The following is a 19,072-nucleotide window of genomic DNA, read 5'->3' as shown; positions in this document are numbered from 1 at the left end:
AGAATTTTCCACAGTTTGTTGTGATCCACACAGCCGAAGGTTTTGGCATAGTCAATAAAGCAGAAATAGATGTTTTTCTGGAACCCTCTTGGTTTTTCAATCATCCAGCCGATATGGCAGTTTAATCTCTGGTTCCTCTGTGTTTCCTAAAATCAGCTTGAACATCTGGAAGTTCATGGTTCACATATTGTTGAAGCCTTGCTTGGAGAATTTTGAGCATTACTTTATTAGCATGTGCTGCTACTGCCGCTAAGTCGCTTCAGTCATGTCCGACTCTGTGTGACCCCATAGATGGCAGCCCACTAGGCTCCTCCGTCCCTGGGATTCTCCAGGCAAGAATACTGGAGTGGCTTGCCATTTCCTTCTCCAGTGCATGAAAGTGAAAAGGGAAAGTGAATTCGCTCAGCCGTACCTGACTCTTGGTGACTGCAGCCTACCAGCCTCCTCCATCCATAGAATTTTCCAGACAAGAGTACTGGAGTGGGTTGTCATTGTCTTCTCTGTACTAGAGTGTGAGATGAGTGCAATTGTATGGTAGTTTGAGCATTCTTTGGCATTGCCTTTCTTTGGGATTGGAATGAAAACTGATCTTTTCCAGTCCTGTGGCCACTGCTGAGTTTTTCAAATTTGTTGGCATATTGAGTGCAGCACTTTCAGAGCATCATCTTTCAGGATTTGAAATAGCTCAACTGGAATTCCATCACCTCCACTAGCTTTGTTCGTATTTTGCAAGTTCTTATTTTATTACTTATTGTTAAAGAATATAACTTGATTTCTGCTTTTTTGTATTTTTTTACTTTTTCTGAAGTGTGGGCAAATTTTCCTTGAGGCAAGAATTTTATTCTGTAAGCACAGAATTCTGTAACTGGATATTGAATCAAGGTTGTTATTTATGTAATTCAAATGTTCTATATCAGTGTTTGTTTTTTGTTTCCTTTATCTATTGATTTCAGAGTCATGCTGAAGGTATTTACAATGCTTTTGAAATTGGCTATTTATTATATCTAACAATTTTTGCCTTACATATTTTCTTTCTCTTGTTTGAAGAAAGATTACTGATTTCTTTAAGTGTTTTTAGTTTCTGCCTTTTATTCAATATCTAGGAATGTTATTTTGCACTGATAGAAAGTACTCTACATAGACTGCGAAATAATGCAACTTTAGACTGAGAAATAAAAAGTGCTGTATTGACCATTTTTCCTAGGTATATTTTTCTTTCCTTTTTTTTCTTTTGCTGGTTGTGGATTTGCAGTTTCCTCAGCTTTGATTTTTCTTTCATCTCCAGACTTAATGCTCAATGTAGTAATGTCATCTCCTTCCTGTAGCTGCAACCAACCTAACTGGATTGTTTTCTTGTCAACTTGATGAACCTGAATACTGCATTTTCCCTAACTCCCTACCCTGTGTGATTCTGAGTTAGAATTAGTCAAAAGAGGAAATTTTCATGAAATTTTTGAAAGTAAAAGTAAAATTGTAACTATTACTTTCTTAAGGTAGGCAGATATGACCTGTGGCGGATTCATTTCGATATTTGGCAAAAAACAATACAATATTGTAAAGTTTAAAAATAAAATAAAATTAAAAATAAATAAATAAACACACCTAACAAAAAATGTAATAAATAAATAAATAAAAATAGAAAAAGAAAAAAAAAAAAGAAATGCCCAGAGGGATCTGGATTGTCCTTATTCTTTTCTGCTTGGTGTTTAGTTCTTCTTTCCAACTGCTGACCTTGCTGACTAATGGGCCCAACATCAGATGCTTGGCTGCAGACCCACAGAGGTATAAAATATACAGAGGCAGCATGCTCGCATAGCCCCCTCCTTGAGCGCTCCTTTGCAGTATCACCCGTTGGTCTCGTACTTGAATGTCTTGATTTCCCTGGAAACTCCAACGTGTCCACCTGCTTTAGGACTAATTAGTGATTTTTCTCTGATCCTCTTTCTCTTCTGAATTTCCACTTAACCTAGCAACACTCATAATTGTCACTCTGTTTCCCTAATGAAACTCTTCTTGCTTTGCAAGCAGATTCCTGATATTTCTGGAGCTTAGTTCTCTTATGGCCTTACCTTGGAATGAATGCCTGAGATTGCTATTCTGTACGCCAAGTGAAGCATGACTAGCTTGAAAGTGAAAGTTACTCAGTCATGTCCAACTCTTTGCGACCCAATGGACTATACAGTCCATGGAATTCTCCAGGCCAGAATACTGGAGTGTGTAGGTGTTCCCTTCTCCAGGGGATCTTCCCAACCCAGGGATCAAACCCAGGTCTCCCACATCACATGTGGATTCTTTACCAGCTGAGCCACAAGGAAAGCCCTTAGTTACTTCATAAAAGGTCTTTTATAATCTTAATTTTTTTCTTCCTGTGCTTGTTGACATTTTGCTTGCAGGTTCTTAAAACTTTAGGGAAAATTGCTTCTTTGTTCTTCTGCATGTGTACTGGAATGCATACGTATCTGTTCCTTTTTTTCTTGTGTCTCTTAAAAAAAACTTCCCTAATTAAAAAGAAATGTGTGGTCTAGTAGCATTGCCCTGATTTCTAATACTCTTCTGAATATCTTCTTTTTTAAAATCTCCCTGTCCTTTGCTTTAAAACCTTTTCTATTAATAATTTGGACTGTATTTATTATATGGTTGGGTTTTATTTTTAATATGTAAAAGAAATTTTTGTCATTAATAGAATGATTTATTTCATTTACATTTATTGGGAAATCTGACATATCCTATCTTTTAATTTTATATATTATTTTAAAATAGTTTCTTGCTATTTTTTGCTCCTTTTTCTCTATTAACCTTGCTGTATGATTTTGTAGCTCTAGGGATAATATAAACAATGAAACCATATTTTTTATTCATCTTTTTTTTTTCCTAGAAAAGATCATACTAGTTTTATTAATTAATTTGTGACATATCTCCATCATGCTCTTCTTTACCTCTTTTGGCTCCTTAACTTTTTTTCTTTGAAAGACCTAGTTTTTTAAAAAGAAGTTTTAGATTTATGACAAATTGAGTAAAAGATACAGAGATTTTCCGTATATCCCTTGCCCCCACACATACATAGCCTCCCACATTATTAGCATCCTTTACCAGGGTGGAACATTTATTACAATTGAGGAATCTACATTTGATATATTATAATCACCCAAAGTCCATACTTTACATTAGGGTTCACTCTTGGCATTGTGCATTCTGTGGGTTTGAACACATTTATAATGACATGTATTTAATGTTTTAGTATTATACAAAATAATTTCAGTGCTGTAAAAGTACTCTGTGCTCTACCCATTCTTTCTTCCCCACACTCAGCCCCTGGCATATTGATCTTTTTACTGTCTCCATATATTTTGCCTCTTCCAGAATGTCATATAGTTGGAATCATACAGTGTATAGCTTTTACCCAGATTGACTTCTTTAAATTAGTAATAGGCATTTATGGCCCCTCCATATCTTTTCGTGGCTTGATGGTAGTTCTTTTCTTTTTAGCACTGAGTAACATTGCCTGGAAAATCCCATGGACGGAGGAGCCTGGTAGGCTGCAGTCCATGGGGTTGCTAAGAGTTGGACACGACTGAGCGACTTCACCTTCACTTTTCACTTTCATGCACTGGAGAAGGAAATGGCAACCCACTCCAGTGTTCTTGCCTGGAGAATCCCAGGGACAGCGGAGCCTGGTGGGCTGCCGTCTATGGGGTCGCACAGAGTCGGACACGACTGAAGCGACTTAGCAGCAGCAGCAACATTCCATTGCCTGAATGTACTACACTTTACTTATCCATTCACCTACTAAAAGACATCTTTTTGGTAGCCTATCCCTTCTGCAGAGGATCTTCCCAACTCAGGAATCTAACTAGGGTCTCCTGCATTGCAGGCAGATTCTTTACCAGCTGAGCTACCAGGGAAGACCCGGTTAGGTCCACATTGTGGCAGTTTTGAATAAAGCTTCTTGAAACATCCATGTACAAGTTTTTTGGTGGATATACGTTTTCATCTCCTTTGGGTAAATACCAAGAAGCACAATTGCTGGATCTTATGGTAAAAGTATTTCAGTTTTGTAGGAAATCACGAAACCATCTTCCAAAATGGCTGTAACATATATTCCCACCAGCAGTGAATGAGAGTTCCTGTTGCTCTATATCCTCACCAGCATTTGGTGTTGCCAGTGTTTTGAATTTTGGTTATTCTAATAGGCGTGTAGTGGATTCTCATTGCTGAAGTTTGCCTTTCCTTGATGATATATGATGTTGAGCATCTTTTATTGTGCTTATTTTCTATCTTTATATTTTTTTTGGTGAGGTGTCTGTTAAGGTCTTTTATTAATCTGATTGTTTTCTTATTGTTGAATTTTAAGAGTTATCTGTATGTTTTGGGTGTGAATTATTTATCAGGTATGTGTTTTGTAAAGATGTTCTGCCGATCTGTGGCTTGTCTCTTTATTCTCTTAACAGTGACTCTCAGAGCAAAAGTTTTTAATTTTAATGAAAAGTTTTTAATTTTAATGAAGTCTCAGTTCAGTTAAGTTGCTCAGTTGTGTCCAACTCTTTGCAACTCCATGGGCCACAGCATGCCAGGCCTCCTTGTTCATCACCAACTCCTGGAGTTTACCCAAACTCATGTCCATTGAGTCGGTGATGCCATCCAACCATCTCAACCTCTGTCGTCCCCTTCTCTTTCTGCCTTCAATCTTTCCCAGCATCAGGGTCTTTTCCAATGAGTCAGCTCTTCGTATCAGGTGGCCAAAGTATTGGAGTTTCAGTTTCAACATCAGTCCTTCCAATGAACACTCAGGACTGATCTCCTTTAGGATGGACTGGTTGGATCTCCTTGCTGTCCAAGGGACTCTCAAGAGCCTTCTCCAACACCACAGTTCAAAAGCATCAGTTCTTCTGAGCTCAGCTTTCTTTATAGTCCAACTCTCACATCCATACATGACTACTGGAAAAACTGTAGCATTGACTGAACAGACCTTTGTTGGCAAAGTAATGTCTCTGCTTTTTAATATGCTGTCTAGGTTGGTCATAACTTTCCTTCCAAGGAGTAAGCATCTTTTAATTTCATGGCTACAGTTGCCATCTGCAGTGATTTTGGAGCCCCCCAAAATAAAGTCTGACACTGTTTCCACCGTTTCCCCATCTATTTGCCATAAAGTGATGGGACTGGATGCCATGATCTTTGTTTTCTGAATGTTGAGCTTTAAGCCAACTTTTTCACTCTCCACTTTCACTTTCATCAAGAGGCTCTTTAGTTCCTCTTCACTTTCTGCCATAAGGGTGGTGTCATCTGCATATCTGAGGTTATTGATATTTCTCCCAGCAATTTTGATTCCAGCTTGTGTTTCTTCCAGTCCAGTGTTTCTCATGATGTACTCTGCATATAAGTTAAATAAGCAGGGTGACAATATACAGCCTTGATGAACTCCTTTTCCTATTTGGAACCAGTCTATTGTTCCATGTCCAGTTCTAACTGTTGCTTCCTGACCTGCATACAGACTTAATGAAGTCTAGTTTATCAATTATTTCTTCTTGGAGTTATATCTATAAAGTCACCAACAATTTCAAGGTTACCTAGGTTTTCTATTGTATTGATTCATCCTTTTTAAAATAAGACATATGAAATAATTTTATATTTTCCTTACTTTCCAATTTTTCTAGCTTTTTTGTGATATTAGAAAATTCTATATTTAGAAATGGAGAAGGCAATGGCACCCCACTCCAATACTCTTGCCTGGAAAATCCCATGTATGGAGGAGCCTGGTAGGCTGCAGTCCATGGGGCCGCTAAGAGTCAGACACGACTGAGTGACTTCACTTTCACTTTTCTCTTTCATGCATTGGAGAAGGAAATGGCAACCCACTCCAGTATTCTTGCCTGGAGAATCCCAGGGACAGCAGAGCCTGGTGGGCTGCCATCTATGGGGTCGCACAGAGTCGAACACAACTGAAGCAACTTAGCATAGCATAGCATAGCATATTTAGAAAAAAATACTTTCTTCTCTTTGAAGTTAATTTCCTGCAGTATATATTATCTCAATTATTTAGAAGTTAATACCATATTTAATCATTTAGAAGATGTATTTTCTTTGCATTATAACATCTTTGAAATCAGGATACATTTTGGAGTCATTAACTCTGGAAATCCATGTGATAGTCATAACATAGCTGAGTACTTTCATGATATTTTGGTAAAATCTAGAAAACATTAAATTTATTTAAATGTTCACTGATAAAATTTCCCTCTTTCATTTTAAAAACTTTATTTATATTTATTTGGCTCTGCTGGGTCTTTGTTGCTACCCACAGGCTTTCTCTAGTTGTGGCTAGTGGGAGCTACTCTTCAGTTGCCATGCATGGGCTCCTCATTGCATGGCTTCCCTTGTTGTGGAGCACAGGCTCTCGGGGGCACTGGCTTCAGTGGTGGTGACATGTGGGTTTAGCTGCCCCACACTATGTGGGATCTTCCCAGACCGGGGACTGAACCTGTGTCCCTTATATTGGCAGGCAGATTCTTAACCACTGGACAACCAGGAAAGTCTTCTCTTTTCTTTTTACTAATTTTTTTCTTATAACCGCTCACTTAAGTCATCTTATTTTTAATTAATTGTTTACTAAAGTTGGTGAGGCTTTCTCCTCCCTTTTTAAGGGAATGTATATGTTTGGAATACTGAGAAAATGCTTGTACATCTGAAAAGGTTTTCTGACATTCTCCTTTATAAGTAGCTTGACTGAATGCAGAACTCTTAGGTCATAATATTCATTCTCAAAATTTTATAGATTTCACCTGTCATTTTATATGAAGATTTTGGTGTCAATAAGGTTCCCCTCCCCGCAACATGTAGAATATTTCTTCTCCCTTGTTCCCCATAATTTTCTTTATACATGAAATGTATAAAGGAAATACTTAGAGCCTGTTCAATGTATATTTTATTAATTTCCCCCATACTTGGAACAGACCCTTTGATCTAAAGAATTAGTCCTTCCTTCAGACCAGGGACCTTTTCTTCTGCTTCTTTAACTGTAGCCTTCATCCACTTAATTTATTCTTACTTGTCATATGTGTTGTATCTCCCCTGATATGTCATTTATTCCTTTATTCCTTTTGCTCATTTTCTCATTATCTGTAATTCTTCTGGGTCAGTGGGGAAAATGTTTATCTTCTAATACAATCTTCTAAAACTTGTAATTTTCTGTTATTTTCGTCACTGTAATTTCAATGACTATAGTCATGTATTTAAAATTTTTTAAATCGAAGAACAGTTGATTTACAATATTGTTTCCGGTGCACAGCAAGGTAATTCAATTGTATATATCCTTTTTTCCAGATTATTTTCCATTATAGATTATTGTAAAATATTGAATATAGTTCCCTGTGCTATACAGTTCAGTTCAGTCACTCAGTCATGTCCAACTCTTTGTGACCCCCACGGACTTCAGCATGCCAGCCTTACCTGTCCATCACCAACTCTAGGAGCTTGCTCAAATTCATGTGCATCAAGTTGGTGATGCCATCCAGCCATCTCCTCCTCTGTTGAATATAATATATCCTTGTTGCTTATCTATATTTCATAATTGTATTTAATAATCCCGTACTGCTAATACTTCCCTCCTCCCTCTCCCTTTCTCCTGTGGTAACTGTAAGTTTGTTTTCTATGTATGTAAGTCTGTCTCTGTGTTGTGTATAGGTTTATTTGTGTTCGTTTTTAGATTCCACATGTAAAAGAGTTCATATAACATTTGTCTTTCTCTCTCTGGCTTACTTCATTTAGTATAATATCCTCTAGGCTCATCTGCTGCTGCTGCTGCTAAGTCGCTTCAGTCGTGTCCGACTCTGTGCGACCCCATGGACGGAAGCCCACCAGGCTTCCCATAAATGGCAATATTCTATTCTTTTTGATGGCTGAATAATATTCCATTGTATATACATATACATGTGTGTGTATGTATATGTATGTGTATATATATACACACACATCTTAAACCAATCATCTGTTTTTGGGCACTTGGGCTATTTCTATGTCTTGGCTGTTATACATAGTGCTCCTTCATCATATAATTTTTAAACTGGAAGTAAAATTCACTGATCTCATGTTGTTTTCATTTCTTAGACTATTTTTCTGAATTTCTTTGACCTAACTCAGAGAGATATACACATATTTTTTATTTCTTTCAGTAGATCTGTTTCTTTAGGGATATTTGATGTGATTTATACATATGCATCGGAGAAGGCAATGGCACCCCACTCCAGTAGTTTTGCCTAGAAAATCCCATGGACGGAGGCGCCTGGTAGGCTGCAGTCCATGGGGTCGATAGAGTCAGACACAACTGAACGACTTCACTTTCACTTTTCACTTTCATGCATTGAAGAAGGAAATGGCAACCCACTCCAGTGTTCTTGCCTGGAGAATCCCAGGGACGACGGAGCCTGGTGGGCTGCCGTCTATGGGGTCGCACAGAGTCGACACGACTGAAGCGACGCAGCAGCACACACATGCATACATATGAATATGCCTTAATTTCTGTCTTTGTTTAGCCTTCTTTTCAACTACTTTTTTTTTTTTTGATACCTGGAGATTTTTGTTTATTCTTATGGGAAGACGATTTCTACCTAAAATAAGTGTTAAGAATTGAAGTGAGTTTTATAAAAGATGATGTGGATCCATGCTTGAATATTTCTGCTCCAGCTGATGGATGAAGGGACGGTGTATATCTGCCATGATTTTATTGTAGCAGATCACACGTCCATTTCACTCCTGTAGACAGTGAGGAGCTTGCAACAACAGAAGCAGCTATTTGGCAGAGAGTCTACATTACATGCCTCAGTGTTTCTTTTACATGTGTGTTCTTGTGGGCCAAGTTAGTTGGAGCCAGCTGCTCCCCATTCTCTAACTGCAAACACGCCCTGACTGGCCTTCGGCAGTGGTGGGCCGTGGAGCTCTTCCCCAGAGGTTCAGGTAGGATTTGATTCACTGGCTTCCCTCCTGCCATAATCTCCATTCCTGCCTCTGTGAAAACAGTTTCATTTGTCTAATCCCACAGTGTTTTAAAATAAAGTATTATTGTCGAAATGATATTATGACCTCCTAGTATACTAATTTAAGGATAATATTAATTCCAGTAAGGTGATTTGGAATGTTCATTTCAAAGAGGTCTCATTATTATGTGGTCACATTTTTCGTCCCCCTAGAGAAAACTATTATCTCTTTTAAGCCAAGTTATTGTCTGTTGTTAAGGCCAATGAATTTCCTATTGTTTCTTATTTGATGCCACTTAACCCAGAAAATAAACAATGGCAAAATTTTCTCTTTTTTTCCAAGTGCTTCCCAAATGCCTTATGAAGTTCCCATTCTTTCACTCAATAAATATTTATTAAGTGCTAATATTTCCTATGTCTAGGGCATGTGTGTTATCAGACAGATTTATTTTCAACTAGCTGATATGATTCTTTAGATATTTGATATGATTCTTTCAACCTGATTCTCCATGACTCAGTCACAATAGCTTAGAAAACAGGGGAAATTCTTTATGCATCTTTAGAAAATGCACATTTATAGAAGTTATTTTAAGCAAAGTAAAATGGCAAGGTCTGGGCATACTCTACTATTTAGCAAAAATAAACTCAATATCTTAAAAGAAAATTACTCTTTGAGATAGCAAAATATAATAGCTTTTCATGGACATATTTCAGGAAATGATATCTTTGGTTGGAAATGATTTGAAAATTAGCCTGTGTCACCATGAATTGTTTTCAATCAATTTAGAGGCGGCAGACTGAATGATGAAGTAGGCAAAAGGCAAGCACTGGAACCAGAAAGACCACGTGCAAATTCTCTATTTGTCATTTTCTTTGGAGCCCTTGCATAAACCTCTTAAACGTTCTCTTATCCTATCTGTAAAATGGGAGCATTACTCTCTCCCTCCCAGAGCTCTGAAGCAGTAATTAAAGCTCTGCCTTGGAGGCTCCGGAGGATTTTCTCACCAGTAGCAACATTAAAGGGACATCTTTCTTCCAGACCCTGCCTTTTCCCTCCCTCTTAAGTCAAGAGTCATTTATTTACTAATCACTGCATTCCTGGAACTTCCAGGAAGTGAGTTCCCCTCTGATACTTGAATTTCATTTTTAATGAATAAGACTGTCTCATTGCTTGGTTCCTTGCTGTGTGAGGCCATTGGTAAAGCTCTGACAGTGTTTTTCGTGAGCCAGTATCTATTTATATTAATGGATAATTCTTTCATAAGCACCTCATCCTGTAACAGTTGACCTTAAAATAACCATACATATGTACTTACCTATATGAAGGTTGTGACGCATGACATATGCTCAAATTAATTTAAGGCAATATTGTGAGTCATCAGTCACTTGAAAGTCCATTTATATAACATCTCTTCTAACCTCTTGTGCTAATAAATGTTCTTGGCATATTTAGTAAGACTCATATCAAGGAAGAAAAAAGAGAGCTCTATACACTGAACTGATGAACTGACATACTCATGTTCTTCCTATTATTTCATGATTTTAGACTTTTAAGAAAGTCAGGTAGGAGAGAGTAGGGAATGGTTAGGTCTGTTCTTACTTTGGTGTGAAGTCCAGGCAGCCCAGGAGAGAGGCAGGGTGTGAATGCAGATGTTTTCAAGCTGTTTTGTCACTTATGAGGCCTTGAATAAGTTGTTTTACTTCTTTAAGCTACAGTGTTCTATCTGCAAAAGAAAGATAATAAGAAAGATAATGAAAAAAAATATCTTTTCCCTTAGGGTTTTGATAATTAAATGAGAAAATACATAATTAATGTTGGCTATTATTTTTATTGTTAATCCAGTCCTTTGAATGTCACCTCAAAAATAGGCATTTTTTTTAAACTGATGAATCATATGTTTTTATTGAACAAAGGAGACTATAGGAGGCATTGTGAGAGAAGAAATTCAGTTCTTTGTATTGAAGTTCAGTCTCTCATGCCACTCATATATTGTGGTCCAAACATTTTCATTTTTAAGTACATAAAATGACATCATTGAAAAGAATGGGATTCTTTTCATTGCCTAGAAAATTGATGTAACTTGTGATTGTTACACTGGAATAGCATCTTCAGTTTGGAGTAATTCAGTCTTGATCATCTCTTTTTGGAGTCTGTGAAAGATATGTATTTCTTGCATTGTGTTTCTTAGGTTTTGTTATTAGTCAATATTTAATTCAATGAAATGTTACCCCATCAATGATCTTTGAAACAGGATACTTCCAAGCTGGAATTCAGAGTTCTTTAAAAATTCATCCTTTCACCTGTTAGTACAGCTGTTGAATTCCTTTGAGGAGTTCCTGGTGAGAAAATTTTCTTTGTTGGGCTGAATCCCCTTCTTTTTAGCTCCGCTTTAAAGTTTTAAAGAGAAGAATCTAGTTGCCATTCAATGTTGTTATAGAAATACACTGAGAAAGAAAAATGTCCTCTCAGGAGAAAGGTGTGGACGAAAATATTTCTCCAGACAATTTGGTGAAAATAGGATTATTTGTATTGATGTGCTAAATAAAAGGCCATTTTGAAAATGTTGCTTTCTTTATTTACCGCCAGCCATTCCTCTATTTTGTATTCATTTAAATATCCATCAATTCAACAAATACTTGCTAAGCAACCAGCACATACTAGGTCCAGTTTATCTCTTAGTTTTTGTTTTGCTTGTTAAGATGTTCAGAATATAGATCTGGCACTTGGTTAGGGAGTTAAAACAGACCTGTATATAGGCAATATTTAAAAACCAAAGGAGCAGTGCATAATCAGAATAAGAGTCCACATGTATTGAGTGTCTACTATGGGCCAAGAATTCTTCTGTGATTTACAACTACTAGCTCATCTAAATCTCACACTTTTTATATCAATGGTGTAGACTAAGGAATCAATGCATATGGATTTAGTAATTTACTAGCAATTTGGTACTTGAAATATTGGAAATAAAATTTGAACCAGTCTCTCCTCTGAGCATTCTTAACCACCAAATAATGCATATAAAAATATATTCATAATTATTAGGGGCTTAGAAGACATCACACCATGAAGACTGTTACTGATGTCTAGGGGGTGACCATACAGTCCAGCACTGTAGGCAGAGCCTGTCACTGTGGATCATGAGTCTGACATAAGCCCAGATGAAAACAAACCCAACCCAAAGGGGGAATGAGAATATATATGTATATACATATATATAGACACATATATCAGGTCAGATCAGATCAGTTGCTCAATCGTGTCTGACTCTTTGAGACCCCATGAATTGCAGCACGCCAGGCCTCCCTGTCCATCACCAACTCCTAGAGTTCACTCAGACTCATGTCCATCAAGTCAGTGATGCCATCCAGCCATCTCATCCTCTGTCGTCCCCTTCTCCTCTTGCCCCCAGTCCCTCCCAGCATCAGAGTCTTTTCCAGTGAGTCAACTCTTCGCATGAGGTGGCCAAAGTACTGGAATCTCAGCTTTAGCATCATTCCTTCCAAAGAAATCCCAGGACCGATCTCCTGCAGAATGGACTGGTTGGATCTCCTTGAAGTCCAAGGGACTCTCAAGAGTCTTCTCCAACACCACAGTTCAAAAGCATCAATTCTTCAGCACTCAGCTTTCTTCACAGTCCAACTCTCACATCCATACATGACCACAGGAAAAACCATAGCCTTGACTAGACGAATCTTTGTTGGCAAAGTAATGTCTCTGCTTTTCAATATGCTATCTAGGTTGGTCATAAGTTTTCTTCCAAGGAGTAAGCGTCTTTTAATTTCATGGCTGCAATCACCATCTGCAGTGATTTTGGAGCCCCAAAAAATAAAGTCTGACACTGTTTCCACTGTTTCCCCATCTATTTCCCATGAAGTGATGGGACCGGATGCCATGATCTTCGTTTTCTGAATGTTGAGCTTTAAGCCAACTTTTTTACTCTCCTCTTTCACTTTCATCAAGAGGCTTTTTAGTTCCTCTTCACTTTCTGCCATAAGGGTGGTGTCATCTGCATATCTGAGGTTATTGATATTTCTCCCGGCAATCTTGATTCCAGCTTGTGTTTCTTCCAGTCCAGCGTTTCTCATGATGTACTCTGCATAGAAGTTAAATAAACAGGGTGACAATATACAGCCTTGACGTACTCCTTTTCCTATTTGGAACCAGTCTGTTGTTCCATGTCCAGTTCTAACTGTTGCTTCCTGACCTGCATACAAATTTCTCAAGAGGCAGATCAGGTGGTCTGGTATTCCCATCTCTTTCAGAATGTTCCACAGTTTATTGTGATCCACACAGTCAAAGGCTTTGGCATAGTCAATAAAGCAGAAATAGATGTTTTTCTGGAACTCTCTTGCTTTTTCGATGATCCAGCGGATGTTGGCAATTTGATCTCTGGTTCCTCTGCCTTTTCTAAAACCAGCTTGCACATTAGGAAGTTCACGGTTCACATATTGCTGAAGCCTGGCTTGGAGAATTTTGAGCATTACTTTACTAGTGTGTGAGATGAGTGCAATTGTGCGGTAGTTTGAGCATTCTTTGGCATTGTCTTTCTTTGGGATTGGAATGAAAACTGAGCTTTTCCAGTCCTGTGGCCACTGCTGAGTTTTCCAAATGTGCTGGCATATTGAGTGCAGCACTTTCACAGCATCATCTTTCAGGATTTGGAATAGCTCAACTGGGATTCCATCACCTCCACTAGCTTTGTTCTTAGTGATGCTTTCCCACTCCAGTGTTTCCTTTTGATTAACATCTTGCATTGGTGTGGTACATTTGTTATAACTGATGAGCAAAAGGTACATTATTATTAACTAAAGTACCTGGTTTACCTTAGGGGATTACTCTGTTTTGTACATTCTATGGATTTTGACAAACTAGCAATACCATCCACCGTTAGAGAGTCATACAGAAGAGTGTCACTGCCCTAAAAATCACCTGTGCTCCACCTGTACATCCCTTCCTTCCCCTTCCCCAACCCTTAGGAACCACAGGCCTTTTTACCATTTTACCTCTTCCAGAATGTCATATAGTTACAATCATGTAGTATGTAGGCTTTTCAGACTGCCTGCTTTCTGTTGGTAATATGCATTTAAGATTCCTGTGTGTATTTTCATGGCTCAAGTACATATTTTTATTGCTGAATAATATTCCACTGTGTGGATGGACCTAAGTATTTCTCTTCATTCACCTATCTAAGAACATCTTTGTTGCTTCCACATTTTGGCAGTTATGAATAAGGCTATTGTAAACATTCACATGCAGGTTTTTGTGTGGACAAAAGTTTTCATGTCAAATACCAAGGAGCATGTTTTCTGAATTACACATAAAGACTATGTTTAGCTTTGCAATAAACCACCAAACTGTCTTTCAAAGTGACTGTACCATTTTTCAGTCTTATCAACAATGAATGAGTGTTGCTATTACTTTACATCCACATTTGGTATTGTTGATGTTCTGCTGCTGCTGCTGCTGCTGAGTCACTTCAGTCGTGTCTGACTCTGTGTGACCCCATAGACGGCAGCCCACCAGGCTCCCCCATCCCTGGGATTCTCCAGGCAAGAACACTGGAGTGGGTTGCCATTTCCTTCTCCAGTGCATGAAAGTGAAAAGTGAAAGTGAAGTCGCTCAGTCGTATCCGACCCTCAGCTACCCCATGGACAGCAGCCTACCAGGCTCCTCTGTCCATGGGATTTTCCAGGCAAGAGTACTGGAGTGGGGTGCCATTGCCTTCTCCAGTTGATGTTCCAGGTTTTGGTTATTCTAATAGACATGGAGTGTTATCTAGTTGTTTTAACATGCAATTGCCTAAAGCCACATGATGTTGGCATCTTTTCATATGCTTATTTTCCATCTGTATATCTTCTTTGATGAAGTATCTGTTAAGATATTTTGTCCACTTTTTAACTGTTTTCTTACTGTTGAGTTTTAAGAGTTATTCATATATTTTGGATATGGATCTTTTATCAGTATGTGTTTTGCAAAAACTTTCTGCCAGTCTGTGGCTCATCTAGTCATACTCTTAACAATGTCTTTCCGAGAGCAAAAGCTTTTAATTGTAATAAAGTTCAACTTATCAGTGATTTCTCTCATGGATCATGTCCTTGCTGTTTTATCTAAAAAGTCATCTCCGTACCCAAGGTAATCTAGGTTTTGTCCTGTGTTATTATCTCAGAACTTTGTAGTTTTTCTTTCTGCATTTAGGCCTATGATTTGAGTTCATTTTTTTTTGTGACAGATATAGTCTAAATTAATTTTTTTCTTGTAGATTTCCAGGCATTTCACACCATCTATTGAAAGACTTAGATGTATGGAAAGAGTAACATGAAAACTTACATTCCCATATATAAAGTAGATAGCCAACGGGAATTTGCTGTATGGCTCAGGGGAAAGAAAAAGACTGTCTTTTCAAGGTAGAAAGGTAATCTTTCTCCATTGTACTGCCCTTAGTCCTTTGTCAAAGATCAGATGACCATATATGTGTAGGTCTATTTCTCCGCTCTCTCTTCTGTTTTATTGATCTCTGTTAACTCACCAGTATCACACTGTGTTGATTATGTAGCTTTATTGTAAATCTTGAAGTCAGATAGTGTCATGTTCGTTGTTGTTCTTGCCCACTATTTCGTTTGCTATGCCGCGCCTTTCCATATAAACTTTTGAATCCGTTTGTTGATAGTCATAAAATTATTTGCTGGACTTTTGATTCAGATTGTGTTGAATTAATAGGTCACAGTGGAAGGACTGATATCATAACAACATTGTGACTTCCTACTCTTAAACATGAAGTATTCCTCCATTCGTATGTATATGTTCTTTGATTTCTTCATTCAAATCTTGTGATTTGTATATCTTTACACAAACACACTACTTATACTGTATAGATCCTAAAAGAAATATTAAGCTATATGGAGTAAAAATCAGCAAATACAATCTTTTATATTAAAAAATGGAGAAACAGAATTCCAGAAAGAAAATGAGACTTTCACAGACATAAACAAAGGGGGAACTAGTACTCAAGTTTTCTGACTTATAGTCCTTTTCAGGGGATTTACTTTTATCATAACATTATGTAGCTTCTTTAGTATTAGTTATCTAACACACTGTCTCAAAATTTGGTAGTTTAAAACAATGACTATTTATTATCTCATAGTTTCTGTGGGTCAGGAATCAGAATGGCTAAGCTAAGTGCTGCTGGCTTATGAGATTTCAGTAAGATGTGGTCTCACTGAAGTGTCAAATAGAGGCAGATCCACCTCTAAGTTCATTCATGTGTTTGGTGATTAACCACAAGTCCTTGTCACATGGACCACTCCAAAGGGCTGCTGGATTCCTCCAGGGAAACTGATGAGAAAGAGAGACACAGACACAAAGACACAAAAGCAGTGAGAGAGAGGTGGGGAGGGAGGGAGAGAAAGAGAATACTCAAGACAGAAGCTCAAAAGTGACATCTAATCACTCTATCATATGCTGTTACAACTGGGTGACTGAATAAAACCCACACACTCAAGGGAGGGGATTCCACAAGGGTGTGGATACCAGGATGCCAGGAGGCAGGAATTATTAGGAATTATTATTATTATTATCTTTAAGACTCTACTACTACCCTAGGTTCTGGCTTCAGCCTTTCTGGGGCCAAGTAATCAAGAACTAAGAAGAATTGATGATGGAATTCCTCCTTGTTTGCATCCTTCCTTTACTCAGAGAGGAGAGAGGCTGCTGGTCATAGAAGGGGTGGGGAACTCATTCTTTTACATAGTAACACAGTTAGATCTTGCACAAAGTTACCATGAATCTCTGATCTTAGGGTTCAGTTCAGTTCAGTCGCTCAGTCGTGTCCGACTCTTCGCGACCCCATGAATCGCAGTATGCCAGGCCTCCCTGTCCATCACCAACTCCTGGAGTTCACTCAGACTCATGTCCTTCGAGTCACTGATGCCATCCAGCCATCTCATCCTCTGTGGTCCCCTTCTCCTCCTGCCCACAATCCTTCCCAGCATCAGAGTCTTTTCCAATGAGTCAACTCTTCGCATAAGGTGGCCAAAGTACTGGAGTTTCAACTTTAGCATCATTCCTTCCAAAGAAATCCCAGGGCTGATCTCCTTCAGAATGGACTGGTTGGATTTCCTTGCAGTCCAAGGGACTCTCAAGAGTCTTCTCCAACACCACAGTTCAAAAGCATCAATTCTTCTGCACTCAGCCTTCTTCACAGTCCAACTCTCGCATCCATACATGACCACAGGAAAAACCATAGCCTTGACTAGACGAACCTTTGTTGGCAAAGTAATGTCTCTGCTTTTGAATATGCTATCTAGGTTGGACATAACTTTTCTTCCAAGGAGTAAGCGTCTTTTAATTTCATGGCTGCAGTCACCATCTGCAATGATTTTGGAGCCCCCCAAAATAAAGTCTGACACTCTTTCCCCATCTATTTCCCATGAAGTGATGGGACCGGATGCCATGATCCTCATTTTCTGAATGTTGAGCTTTAAGCCAACTTTTTCACTCTCCACTTTCACTTTCATCAAGAGGCTTTTTAGTTCCTCTTCACTTTCTCCCATAAGGGTGGTATCATCTGTATATCTGAGGTTATTTATATTTCTCCCAGAAATCTTGATTCCAGCTTGTGTTTCTTCCAGTCCAGCATTTCTCATGATGTACTCTGCATATAAATTAAATAATCAGGCTGACAATATACAGCCTTGATGAACTCCTTTTCCTATTTGGAACCAGTCTGTTGTTCCATGTCCAGTTCTAACTGTTGCTTCCTGACCTGCATACAGATTTCTCAAGAGGCAGGTTGGGTGGTCTGGTATTCCCATCTCTTTCAGAATTTTCCACAGTTTATTGTGATCCACAACAGTCAAAGGCTTTGGCATACCAATACAATTAAGTCTGTTCTTCTCTCCACATATAGGCCTGGCTTTAGCTGTCTCACCTGATGATTTTTTTCTTTTATTTTAGGGAAAAAAAAACCTGTCCCAGATGATAAGAGACTTTAAAATTTTAATGACCTTTCATGTAAGTTGATTTTCTGAAACACTTTTTTCACATGGTTCTTAGCATATATCTGTATTCATATATAGAGAGAAATATGACTATTAAGCTGAAGAAAACTAAATTAGAAACACCATTAAAAGCAAAAAGATACACACATATGTTTTTGTCTCTTTAAAAAATTCAGATGTTATTTTATTATTAAAAATAATTTGACCATGCCCATGGCGTGTGGGATCTTAGTTCCTGGACCAGGGATGGAACCCACCCCTCCTGCATTGGAAGCATGGGGTATTAACCACTAGCTCACCAGGGAAGTCCAATAAGATGATAATTTTAAAACAGCCACATGAGCAAGGCAATACTGTTGTTCTATACATGACAGAGGGAGATCCAAGAATTGGCTCAACATCATGCATCTACAGTTGAACCCCATCCTTGATTATTTGGCACCATAATTAGATTCAGGTAATATATATGCCTCTGAACCAAACAACAAAACAAGGAGAAAGCCTGAAGGATGGGAAGGAAACTTCATGTGACTTCATCTCATCATTAGACACCACATCTGAGGCCACTAACTCTGAAAAGATTCCCTTTTATAAAGACTGCTGGAGGGAGAGGGGGAAATGTCATTTAACCCAGGGCTTAGAATAAGTACTGTGAATCTTTAAAACTTGGGTGTGGATATTAAACTCTGGAAAGAACTGAACTTAAAACTTCAGGCTTTATCTCAGATTGTCTTTTCCTGTAATTTGTGGAAAGAGTTATTATGTAGATGTTCTTTGCACAGAAAGATCACTGTGATATAGCTTGAGTTTTTTCAGAGATAAAGCAAATTTGAAAATTAAGACATTCAAGATGATATGGACCCAAAACCTCAACAATTCTCCATAATAATGTAAAAACAATGTTTCCATTTTAGCTAGCAATTCATTGTACTATATTATATTTCTCTTAGGTCAAATATATTTTCCACATTAAGATTTATATTTATTAATCTCTCAAAAACATTTATAATATTTGGGAAATGGGTATGAGTTCTTGTCTCATAGTTGGGGAAAGGTCAAAGAGAAAGACGGAGATGATCAAAGGTATGGTAGCATCTAAATGCTGTTAG

Source organism: Bos grunniens, chromosome 28 (assembly GCF_055505025.1).
Source record: "Bos grunniens cultivar Pamir isolate PY7600 chromosome 28, Bosgru_T2T1.0, whole genome shotgun sequence".
NCBI lineage: Eukaryota > Metazoa > Chordata > Mammalia > Artiodactyla > Bovidae > Bos > Bos grunniens.
The sequence above is the reverse complement of the archived record's forward strand: the minus strand, read 5'-3'. Positions refer to the sequence as shown.